This window comes from Lygodium microphyllum, chromosome 2 (assembly GCF_053477565.2).
Source record: "Lygodium microphyllum isolate KBCC chromosome 2, Lygodium_microphyllum_v1.1.10, whole genome shotgun sequence".
Lineage (NCBI taxonomy): Eukaryota > Viridiplantae > Streptophyta > Polypodiopsida > Schizaeales > Lygodiaceae > Lygodium > Lygodium microphyllum.
In genome coordinates, this window is record NC_141136.1 from 471,535 (window position 1) to 485,286 (window position 13,752).

General features: G+C 36.5%; 1 pseudogene; it reads left to right on the plus strand.

Moving 5' to 3' along the window:
- The first annotated feature begins 4,178 nt into the window (after positions 1-4,178).
- Positions 4,179-5,403, plus strand: LOC148039401 (tubulin beta-2 chain pseudogene; annotated as a pseudogene).
- Positions 5,404-13,752: the final 8,349 nt, after the last annotated feature.

Consider the following 13,752-nt stretch of genomic DNA (forward strand, 5'->3'; position numbering starts at 1 on the left):
CTCAAACTAGGCTAACATCTATGTATACCAACATGAAGTATCACCCTCTTTGGCAAGCTATCGGGTGAACTCAAGGCCAGCAATGCATATCTATGTATAGGTAGATCTCCACAAGCTATGTACATATGAGGCAGAAGTGGTGAGGGACTCTACTACAATCAATTTGGATGCTCGCTCAATTCTGATGATATCATGTGGAACCAAGGCTTTACATCTGAGCATCTTAGAAATCATGGATGCAAGTGGTCTCTCCATCGACCTGATTGGCTGCAGTGATCCACTGGCTTGGGCCCCCATACATGTACTACACAGAGTATTATGGATGTGTCCAATGTATTAAAGATCCACATCTTAGTGTGGGTTCCTAAAATTGTACCTATGAGCACATCCTCTCTAGACCACCTAGTATTGTGTATCCTTAGGTCACTACTGCCTCTCTCATAAAGAAGGTGGGACCTACAAATAATAGTCCCAAATATGTATAGGAATCAAATCAGTTAGGAAATGCCCCAAAATTTCCTTGTGCAAGAAAAAAAATGCAAAAAAGTGTGAAGAAGGAACCAAAGCGAGTTTCCTATCCAAAACGTTCCCCTTTGGGGAAACATTTGCCATGTGGCATTTCCCCTTGGGAAAATGGTTCAGTTCACCCTGTTTTCCCACAAGCATGAAACATTTTTATTAAAATGTAGTATATTCTTTATGCTCTAAATGTAGCATTATTAATCACCATTTTCTTTACATTTTAATATTTAATGATTTATTACTAAAACATTATATTAGGAAATTTGGGAAGTTCCATGCACTTTGGGAACTCCCAATAACTTTATTATTTAACCACATGATCACATCTTGTTGTCTTACATAAAGGTGGAGTTTATCCTAAATGCTATATATAAGCTACCTTCCCAAATCCCACTTTCAAATATGGATCAAGATTTAGCCACATGGTCAAATATTTATCACTTATTTGAAATTGGGACTTAGGAAAATTTCCAAATTCTCTAATATGGTATTCTAAATGTTTAATGTTTTGACATAAAGTTTTCTTTCAAAATCGTAATGTTAAGTACTCATTTGATATTTAATGTTTAAATATTAAATGATTGATTGATTATGCTTAAATCATTAAAAAATTAATATTGATTCATTTAAAATATTCTAAAGATTAGAGTTGTTTCTATCTATTCAACTTTATCTTGGTCGAGATGGACATGTTATGCACCAAGCCCATAAGCACACCTTAGTTCCTAGATTGCACATGATGAATGGATCATTTATGGCTAGCACAAATGAGAGCCATAGCATGAACTAGTCATTTGTTGGCCAAGAGGGATAGCTCATTTGTGGAGACATATGTCCCTTGCTTCTTCCCACTAGTCCCCTTATCAACAGTCCCTTGCTTCTTCCCACCAGTCCCCTTATCAACAAACTTTAGTTATGAGCATAAGAGACCTCTCACTTCCACTAACAACACACACATACTCTTTCTGTCTCTCTCTACTAGTGCACTTACCAATAAGCTTTAGTTATGAGCATAATAGTGTAATAAAGCTGACATCTCATACAAGAAAATACACAAGATCTAACATCTAATGCAAACAATAACAAGAAATGCTATTGCCATAGCCAAGATCCATGTTCCATATGAGATGTACAAATGGGGAAATAGATGGTATGCTGAGAATCAAGTGATGATAAGCTGATGTAGAATACTCACCTTCTACAATGGTGGACAAGGATACTCACCTTCAAGTAGGGTGGACATGGATATGCACCTCCATGAATGGTGGGAGGATGTGACCTCAAGAGCTCCACAAGGAGTTGTATTTCAAAATGATCAAAAGGTCCCCACATTTGGCCATAATCCACTATTTATAGCTAACCCTAATTAATGTGTCTAGCTCCTAAGCCTAGGTTAAATTTGCTTTATTACAAGCCATCCTGGCCTAAAGAAGCTTTGTCCTAAAAGGTTGAGAAAATGGGAAAGAATACAATGGATGAAATAGTAGATCAAAGCATATGTGGCTGAAAAGATCCCATGATCGATGAAGCTCCACAAGAAATCTATAGTGAATTTCCTACATGTTGGCATAATCGGGCTGCCATAGTAAAATAGGCATAACTTTCGATAGACACATCCAAATTGGACAAATGATATGTCATATCGAAGTATATGATGTAGGCTACCCTATCCAAGCAAAAATCCATGATTTTGACAAAGATAAATCATTTAATTCAATGAGAGGAATTTAATACAACAAGCTGTATTCTGCAGGAAAATCCATCTTCTTCAGCCTTTCTCCCATATAAACCATGAAGAAACCATGAGAACAAAGTATCATTAAGTTTTGTATGCAGGATGCCTTGCTGCAAATGACTTTCTCTTAGTATAAGACCACCCGGGTCATATGGAATACCGAGATAATAACCATCAAGAGAAGTAGGATTGTCATGAACCATAAATGCCAAACCACCCGGGTCAAAAGGAAAGAGATAATCATCTCCATCATGACTACCCGGATCATAGGGAAAAGATATCTCATCATCATCATAAGGCATGTCTTCATTGATACTCTCATCAAAAGTATATGCATCCCAAACATTTTTCTCATGTACATCTCCATATGCATTCCAATCAACATCTTCTTCTATTGGCTGTAGCATACCAAAGTTGTCAATGGGCTGATAGAACCCATCATGTGTTTCCTCAATATCTTCATGTGATGCCTCAATATCTTCATGACATATATGATCAACATAATCCTCTTCACCATCATCATGAAATATATGTAAACCTTGAGTTTGCTCTTCTTGTTGTACACTAATGTACTCTTGATCAACTTTGTCATGTGTATCCTCTTGCTCTTCATCTTCATCTTCATCTTCATCTTCATTTTCATTTTCATCTTCATCTTTATCTTCAGCTTTATTTTCAACTTTGTCTTCAACTTCAACTCCATAAAACTCTTGTTGTTGAACTTGGTAATCCCCTTCTTTATATTCACTTGAATCCTCCAAAACAATGGCTGTAGCAAAATGTTTGTTTCTACAGTAGTTGTCATGACTAGGAGTCCATCGTTCTTTACATTTATAGCATATGAATTGCCGACACATTTCCTTCAACGCTTGGTGAGGTATAAGTCTTCGTTGAATGCCATAGGGAGTAGGAAATTCTAGGACAGCCGATACTTTAACATGCTTTGCCCTGCATACCTTTATGTGACCACAAATATCCTTCTCACCGCATTTATAACAAAACCCTTTTGAAGTGATATCCTCAAACATGCGACTTGACACATAGGTACCATGTACATTGTTGAATGAGAAAGGATGGATGGGTTCTTCTTCTTCAAAATGATTATCCATAACGTATGCTGGTTGACCTTGGTACTCTGCATAGTGTATTCCATAGGCATCATTTGCTCTCATATTTTTCTCATTTGCATAAGGTTGATGCCATCAGTCTCATGAAAATAACCATGATTATGATCATATGAATGCTGCCCCATATGGTAATTCCCTACATACTCTTGCTGACCATAAGGAGAATACCTATGAGATCTATCATCATAAGAACAATGCCCTTCATGCACTTGATGTCTATAGGAATGCTGATGATTAGGTTGTTCCCTTTGATTGAGCATAGGTCTCACACTTACATGTCTATACCCCCTGTTATACATGCTCTCCATAGTGACAATGAAACCAATGTAAATGATACTTTCAAATGGTGAGTCAAATACAACTCGCTAAGCACTTAGTTGCATTTGAAGTTGTTGATGGATAGTTGATGCCTTTGCAGACATCTCCACTACCTTCCTATACAAAACATTATTAGGTTACACATCAAAAACTTGTTGAAAACATTCTTCTGCCCTTGTGAAGTGCTCTTTGGCCTTTCGTGTCTTTGTTAATAGAAATCCCTGTGAGGTATAGGCATTCCATAGAAACCAAAGTGTTGTTGAAGGTTCTTGGATTCACTCTCTAGGCCTCCTCAAGAATCTTAAAGGAAGAAATTCAAAGAAGGATTGAGTTGGAGGTTGAGAATGTTGTCTCGCAACAATCCTTGGAAAAGTTGCCACTCTTGTAGTAGAATCATAGAGATCTGGTGGATTTGAAGGAGACAATACAGAAAGGCAAGCTCTCCTTAGGTAATGCAAGGGAAGTGGGCAGGTATAATGGCGTTGAGTTCAGTGATGATGGGGATACAGATGATGACGCTTCCATTATGCCTTCTGATGTTACAAATGAGAGCTATGAGCATCCAAGGACTAGGTTGCCATCTCCCAAGCCTTTGTCAAGAGGCTTTAGCTTATGGACTGTTCTTTAAAGAAAATTGGATGCACAATAGATAGTAGGTGCTATCATCTTCATATGCGAGTGTGTTCCAAAAAGTTCTCCACAGTCAAAACTAGATGCACCAAGTCTTGGAGTAGATGACAGGATTCTGCACATTCTTATTCCTGACTAGATCCTTAATTCAGTCACAGTTCTTATTGCAGACATGGCTATTGCCTGTCAACTTGCACTGGCTTCCTCTACTGCTCTTTCATGAGCCTCTATGTGCGGATTTTTCCCTGGATTTTGCTTCTCTTTTGCAAGCCTTTGTTGTAGCTCTTTCAATAGCAGCTCTATCTCGTGCCTCTGCAGCTACCCATTCTTGTGCTTTGGCTATGATTCTCTCAACAGCAGCCAGCGGATCTTTCCCTGGCTTATGCTGCTCTTTCACAAGCTCTACTATAGCTTCCGCCTTGATAACTTCGTCCGGTGCCAGTAACAACTGGGCCAAGGGTCATTACACGGAAGGAGCGGAGCTCATTGACTCCGTTCTTGATGTTGTGCACAAGGAGGCTGAGAACTATGACTGCCTTCAAGGTTTCGAGGTTTGCCATTCTCGAGACTGAGAACTGTGACTGCCTTCAAGGTTTTGAGGTTTTCCATTCTCTGGGAGGGGACACTGGCTCAGGTATGGGTACTCTCCTTATCTCTAAGATCAAGGAGGAGTATCCACACGGGATGATGATCACCTTCTTGGTCTTCCCCTCTCCGAAGGTTTCAAACACAATCGTTGAGCCATACAACCCCACATTATCTATGCATCAGCTCGTAGAGAATGTCGACGAGTGTATGGTTCTTGACAACAAAGCTCTATATGACATATGCTTCAGAACTTTGAAACTAGTGACACCTACCTTCGGTGACCTGAATCATCTCATATCAGCTACTATGAGTGGCGTGACTTGTTGTTTGCGCTTCCCTGGTCAGCTTATTTCATATCTGCAAAAGCTTGCTATGAATCTGATTTCATTTCTGTGCTTGCACTTCTTCATGGTCGGATTTTCTCCCTTGACCTCTCCTACTTTACCAAACATGGTCCATTTGAACAATAGAGCTCATCTATGAACAAGGATATGGCACATCTCAGAACAGACACATTTCATGCTGCTGTCCTAAATGTGATGAAGAGAGTAATAGGAAGGCTAATAGAGCCAAATCTCTATTCTATAGGTTGTCAAGATGTCAAGAACCAAGTTATGGAGTCCATTGTCATTGGAAGAGCCATGGTTGGAAGCAAGATATTGGCTATGGAGTATGAAGGGAGCTTGAAATGGGAGAGAGAAAGACTGTGTCTGAAAAGCAAACCCTTCCCTCTCAAAAGTAACCCCCACCAAACTCAACCTCAACTCAAGTTACCTGCATTTTGTCCATCTCTCTTCATTTTTGAGCTAAAATTGAGCCACGACCTATTAAAATTGGATGGAGCCCACCATTGCCCACTGGATATTACCAAGATCCACCATCTTCAACATGGTTTGAAGTAGTACAGCAACCTGACTAGTCACTGTCAAGTAGAAACCAAACCATGTAACTGTGACTTCAACTCCAGTTACACAAAAATGATGTTTGTAACCAAATCTTCCATGAAAATGACCTCCCCAGCCAAATCATTATCATGAAAATGATGGAATTAAAGCCTGCCTTGGATCAAAGCAAAGCTATGATACCAATGTAATAAAGCTGACATCTCATACAAGAAAATACACAAGATCTAACATCTAATGCAAACAATAATAAGAAATGCTACTTCCATAGCCAAGATCCATGTTCCATATGAGATGTAAAAATGGGGAAATAGATGGTATGCTGAGAATCAAGTGATGATAAGCTGTTGTAGAATACTCACCTTCTACAATGGTGGATAAGGATACTCACCTCCAAGTAGGGTGGACATGGATATGCACCTCCATGAATGGTGGGAGGATTTGACCTCAAGAGCTCCACAAGGAGTTGTATTTCAAAATGATCAAAAGGTCCCCACATTTGGCCATAATCCACTATTTATAGCTAACCCTAATTAATGTGTCTAGCTCCTAAGCCTAGGTTAAATTTGCTTTATTACAAATAGAATTGCGACTACCACTAACAACTATATCTCTCTCTCTTTCTCTCTCTACCACTTTCCAGTTGCCCCAAGAAACTTCACAATTGACTATACAATAGATTGGGGATTACCACTAATAGCCTATCATATTCTACTTGCCAACAAACCTCAATTATGGACTTAGAAACAACTTAGGATTAACACATATAGCTCTATCTCTCTCTTTCTTTGACAAATTTTAGAATATAACAAACAAATAGTAATTAATACACCACACATGTAATAAAAAAGTAATAAAGATTAAGAAAAGAATACACAAAGGATACCAAGAATTCTATATATATGCAATTGTGCTTTACCCAAAGCATCCTCCAAGTATCCCACCAATCACAATGTATCTAAGAATCCTAGACTTTAAGCAGACCTCTCTCGCTTTCTCCCCTCCCCAAATTTTCTTTTCCTTTTAAAATAAAAATTGAAATCTAATAAAACTTTTATCAATGAGACTAGCATGGAGAAGGAGAGAACCCAAGCTAAATATTGGTGGGATCAAGTTAAGACCCTATACAAATACAATAATAAGAAAGATGATTCTAGGTGGTGGATCCCTTGGCAATAAGTACATCTCATAGTAATCCTTATATGGCCATCATGGTCATTATTCCCCTAAACTCTAGCCATTTATCCTACACTCGAAGCTCCCATCCACAACAAGTAGGATTCCTAGTTCCTCAAGAGCACAACTTAAAATCATCTAGGAAAAGTAACCTAGGATATATGTCTTCTGTATAAGAGTGGGGATAGATTGATAGAACATGGGGTTAGAATGAGAATACTCAAATATATTGATGGGGTATTTAAGGCATTGAGAGACCAAGTTAGGGCATCAGCTACTATCAATAATGAAGTCTCTATTTATCCTTCCTTCCGGCTTTCATGGCTTTCTCTAGTGCACAGATCGGATGCTGTAGGCGCGCGTAGTGAGCGTCAGAAGGTCCCCAAGAACAAAAGAACTCTACTTTTTGCACAAAACTCAATGTAGAAAGCATGCACGACATGAACAAGAGACCAATTGGGTGCAATCTCCCCCCATGCCCTGTGTGAGCGCTCCACAAAGCATGTATTTTATGTATTACTCATCTTCAAGCTCAAATAATAGCCCAAATTATAAAATAGCACGCTTTTGGCTTTTGAGTTTTCTTTAGTGCCAAGTAGAAATAAAGCTAATGGGTGGGCGCCCAAGAAGTCAGGCATACCCAATACAATGTCCAAATACAAATATCTAAATCGTACGCCCATGCGCATACAAAAATAATAAATAAATATCCAACACCTTAATAAATAGGCACGATAAAATATAGATGCCATGCCTAAGGTATGCGCCCATCAAAATATAGATAATAACTCGAATACACGCTATCCTCCAATGCTTTCCACTGCCACTACTGCTATCTCTACACATCAACTGAAGGATTCACAATCGTTAGTAAAATAATACAATTAAATCAACAAAAGTGAATACCTAGCAGTCTTTAGCTACATAAATAAATCAATTGGTTAGAAATCAATCCTAACCTTAATTTATCACGAGTGCGCACTCTAAACTCATAAACGTTTATTAATTTAATATGTATTTTGCGGAATCACCCGCTATGGAATCACCCACGTACACACTAAATTAATGAAATGCTCGAAAAGGATAGGCGTCCCCATCAACTTCTCGCACAAAGAATCCACTTTGTGTATGAGCCCCGATAATAAAAGTTTACGGAATCCACCGTAAAACCTCACGGAATCCACCGTGGCATGGAATCCACCGTGTAATATGCCTCCTGGCATCATACCCCCGGGGTGGGATAGCAATTTTCCTCAATTGCTATTAGCTCAATGTGGAGCTAACAGAGTGGGGAAAGCATTTAGGTCTCTAGCGTGCATCCATTGGGCATCTTCAACAGGATGGTTTTTAAACTTGACCAAATATCTAGAATATCTATGGCCAGTTCTAGTGGTCATAAAGTCGGTATCTATAATAGCTTCAAGGTCAAGGATTTCAGTCTCTTCATCTAACAAAGGTGGGTTTTCATAGACAGGGAGTATAGGTAATTGGCCTCTAAAGGGTCCTAATAAACTAATATGAAAGGTGTTGTGAATTTTCCAATGTGGTGGTAGTTCTAACTTAAATGCATTGTCATTGATTTTGCGTATGATCTTGAATGGTCCATAGAATCTAGGTGCTAATTTCACAACTGGGTGTTTATCTACACTTTGTAATCTACGTTTTTCTATTCTTAACCAAACATAGTCATCAACTTTGAAATTCATGGCCTGTCTTTTCTTATTTGCTTGCTTTGTATATGATTGCTGGGCTTTGGCAATCATATCTTTAACTTCATCAAAAATAGTAGCGTGCATATTAGCAATATCATAAGCACTCTGAATTTTGTTTGATAATGATGCAACAGGTGTAGACAATCTATAACCATAAATGACTTCAAACGGTGCTTTCTTTGTAGCTGTGTGTGGTATATTGTTATATGCAAACTGAAGTAAATGTAGATATGTATCCCATGTATGTGGTTTTGAAATAGTGTAAGCACGTAAAAGATCTAAAATAGTACTGTTAGTAGCTTCTATTTGTCCATTTGTTTCAGGATGAAATGCAGGTGAAAAATCAATCTTTGTTCCTAAGTTAGCAAACAAAGTAATCCAAAAATTATTACAAAATCTAGAATCATGATCAGAAATAATAACTTTTGGTAAACCATGATTAGTAAAAACAATTTTCAAAAAGAATTGAGCTGCTTGAGATGCTGTTAAAGTTTTCTTGCATGGAATGAAATATGCTTGTTTGCTAATCCTGTCTACAACAGTCCAAGTCATATATTGATTAGCTTTAGTGTTAGGTAAACCAGTAATAAAATCCATAGAAATCTATTCCCATGGTCGTGATGGAATAGATAAAGGCATCAATAAACCATATTGTTTACCATGATGTCTTTTAACTCTTTGACAAACTAAACATTCAGAAACAAAGTTAGATACATCAGTGTCCATATGTGGCCAATAAAAATCTTTAGTCAATGTACGCAAAGTAGAGATAATACCTCTATGACCTTGATATGGAGGATAATGAATCTCTTTCAAAACAAAAGATCTAAATGGAACTGTAACACATAATCTCTTTTCATAAAACATGAATCCATCATTGTAAGACAATGAATCAATAGGAATCCAGTTATTTGCAACTAATTTATTCCAATCAGCATGAAAAGTAATATCCCGATGATAAGTATCTTTCATAGGGATAAGGGAATCAAATGATATCACAGAGATATTATGAATTGTCAGTCTTCTACTTAAAGCATCGGCTACTACATTCTCTTTACCTGGTTGATATTGTATAAGGGGATGAAAACTCTGAATGAAAGCTGCCCATTTGATATGTCTATCAGATATTTGGGGTTGACTAAGGAGATGTCTAATGCTTTGTTGGTCAGTCTTAATCATAAACTCAGAACCCATTAAGTAATGTTTCCATTGACGTAAGGCTTGTACTACAGCTAATAATTCCTTATCATATGTAGAATATTTAAGTTCATATGGTTTCAGTTTACAGCTAGAGTAGGCTATGGGATGATCATCTTGCATAAGTAGAGCTCCTATTCTAGATCCACTAGCATTAGTAACTACTAAAAAGAATGGTCTATTGAAATTAGGTAGTTGTAATACAGGAGCATGGGTTAATGCATGTTTCAATAAATCAAAAGATTTTTGTTGATTATCAGTCTAGTTATAAATAATACCCTTCTTTAAAATTTTAGTCAAAGGTAAGGCAATTAATGAAAAATTTCAAACAAATTTTCTGTAAAAACTAGCAAGACCTAGAAAAGAACGTAACTCATGCACATTTTTGGGTATGGGCCAATTTAAGATTGCTTCTATCTTTTTAGGGTCAACCTTAATACCTTCTGATGAAACAATATGACCTAGATATTCAATTTTTGTTTGAAATAATTCACTCTTTTCTGGATTAGCATACAATTGATTATCTTTCAACAACTTGAAAACTAAAGACAGATGTTCATAATGCTCATTCTCATTTTTACTAAATACCAATATATCATCAAAGAATACTATAACACAATGCTGATATTTCAAGAATATGCGATTCATCATTCGACTAAATGTAGCACGTGCATTAGTCAATCCAAAAGGCATCACTAGAAATTCATAATGTCCAAATTGTGTTCTAAATGCAGTTTTGAATATATCAGATTTATCCAATCTCACTTGATGATAACCAGATTTAAGATCTATCTTACTGAATATGGCAGAACCTTGTGGTTTATCCATAAGATCATCTACCCTAGGAATTGGATATCTATTCTTAATAGTAATCTTATTCATGGCACGATAATCAATGCACATGCGATAAGTATTATTCTTCTTCTTTACCAATAAAACAGGTGCGCCAAATGGAGAACTACTAGGTCTAATTAATCCTCTGGTTAGCAATCCCTCTACTTGATTTTGAATTTCTTTCTGTTCAATTTGGTTATGCCTATATGGTGCTTTACATGGTGGTTGTGTACCAAGAATTAAATCTATTTTGTGATCTTCAGGACGTGAAGGTGGTAGTCCAGGTGGTAAATCATCAGCAAAATAATCTTTAAATTGAGCAAGGAATTGCTTATGCCTAGGATGCATAAGTTTTTCTTTAGCTTGAAGTTCATTCACCCAAATTAAATAAGATTTGCTACTTTTACGTAATGCACGTTTAGCTTGAGTATGAGTAAGCAGTGGAAAATTATTAGATGCGTGCATACCATGTAATGTAATTTGTTTTCCTTGAAAATAAATTTTAATTGAATGCGTGGAATAATCTATGTCAGGATTATACTGATGACGCCAAGGCATACCTAGGATAATATCACTAGACTGCAAAGGTACAACTAGGAAATTCCTTCGTTCAGTGTATTCACCAATTTTAATTTCTAAGTTATGCACCTCTTGTGTTCCATTATATCTTGTGCCTAAGAATGCTTCTTTAATGCGATAATGTGTAGAAACAATTTGTAATTTCAATTCTTTCACTAACTTTGTAGAAATAAAATCATGTGTGCTACCATCATCATGCAAAATAATCTTTTATTTACCATGCACTAAACATTTCATTGTCAACAAGGAATGTGGAGTTGGCATACCTGGTAAAATATCTGAAGGAGTAGCAATGTCATCATCATCTTCTGTAAAATCAGGCATTTTCTCATGTTCTTCTTCTTCCATTGCTCCAAGATAATTGATATGGACAGGTGGTTTCTTCGATTGGCAATTGGCTGCTAGATGTCCAGGTTGATGGCATTTGTAACAAACTATTGGTTTGGCTTTAGATACATTGTTGGCAATGGCAGGAAGTCTAGGAATATTAGGATTTGGCTGTGAGGATGGCTTAGGGTTTTGATTGGTATTTGATGGCAAAGCAGGTGGTTGTGTCCAAGACTTATGGAATGATGATGGAAGAAAACGACTTTGATTGAATCTTCTAAAATTTGAATTGAATTGCTTGGAACCATAGTTATCATTTGTTTGAAATTTTTGTGGACGCTTGTCTCTTCCTCGAATCTTGTCTTCAATGTCACGAGCCAAAGAAGTTGCATCTTCAAGGGTTGTAGGCTTGAACATATTCACTTTAGGATTTGAAGGTTGAAAAGATTGCTTATCCCTACTTTCCTTGTTTGCCATTTTTGTTGTTACAAGCATATAGATATTTGAGCACTCAGCTTATCTATAGATTCTTTAGTGGAAAAAAATAAATTCTCCAAGGATTCCCTAATAGAGTGGGCCATTTGCTCCATTATTTCCCTAGTTTGAGTATTTTATTGAACCATCTACTCAACCACCTGACCTAACTTGGAAAAACGAGATCCATGTGTTTAATGGAATGTTTGGTTTCATGATTACAAAGTGTGGTATTTAAAGTATTGTATATACATATTCATGTGATTCCCCTTTCTCATGATGTTGCTTAGACATAACATCATGTTCTTCCTTATTTTTCTATTGAATATCCTCATTAGCTTTATTATTCCCCATATTTTGTGCAATTTTTCTTCACTGTCAAAGTGTAGTCCAAATAGACTTTAGGTCACAAAAATGGCTATAACTTTTCACCATGATATCCAAATGAGGAACTTTCTGATTCAAATAGAAGCTAGAAAATAGCTCTTTAAGATTAACTATCACGCACCACTTTATAATTAGATAAAAATATTTTAAAAATATTCTTTTCTTTTCATATAAAATAATTCGACACCCTATAAACTTAGTGTTTTGGTATTTGTCTTGAAATCTTCAATAGCTCCTCTCACAATACTTATGCGAGGGATAAAATGGTAGGGCAAGATCCTTACACGGGCTTTGAATCACCGAAAGGTGGGTAAAATTTCCCTTGGATTGGTTGGTTGCACCCTTTTAGGATCTTTGATAGTGAAAGAGGGTCACCTCTCTTTTCCACTATCTCCCTTGATATCCATGTTTTTTCTTCGTGGGTATATCTATGGCAAGAGGATACTACTATATGAAAGTAGAGATGAAATGAATTTTTGAATTTTATCTTTTAGCCTTTAATGAGATGCATGGATTAATCAACAAAAGAAGATTTAAAATGGAGAAAGGGTAAGGGTCTTACCATTGCAAATCAGTGACTCAGTGATTACAATGCTTATCCTTTACCATTTATTTCTTGGGGCATAAGAAGATTAAAAACACAAATTAGGGTTATGAGTAAAGCATGAAATATTAGAGCTATGGCTAGAATTCAAATGAAGTCAATAATGAAAATTTCTCTAAAACTTTTGATCCATCTAAGGAGGTATTAATCTTTGATCTATGGTTCATTAGAAGTCTAAACCATTATATCTTATTTCTTGGGCACAAGAAGATTAAAAACACAAATTAAGGTTATGAATAAAGCATGAAATATTATAGCTATGGCTAGAATTCAAATGAAGTCAATGTTGAAGCTTCGATCAATCTAAAGAGGTATTAATCTTTGATCTATGGTTAATTAGAAGACTAAACCATTATCTCTTATTAACAATTGTATGAGCTTGAGTAATTGGATTAAGATAGATTTTAGAGATTAAAAGGAGATTAATTACCTTTTTAAAGATCAAAGAAGATTGATGACTCAAAGGGAATCAAGCTTCAGCCACATTGATTAGAAAAGAATTCCCCCCATTTAATCCATAGTGCTGCATAATCCATAGGCTCCATCAATCAGCCCATCTAATTATTGCGAGTAATTAAAGCTTGAAGTAGAAGTTCCCTAAACCTCCTTAAATGTTTAAAGATAAGAAATTTAATCTCCT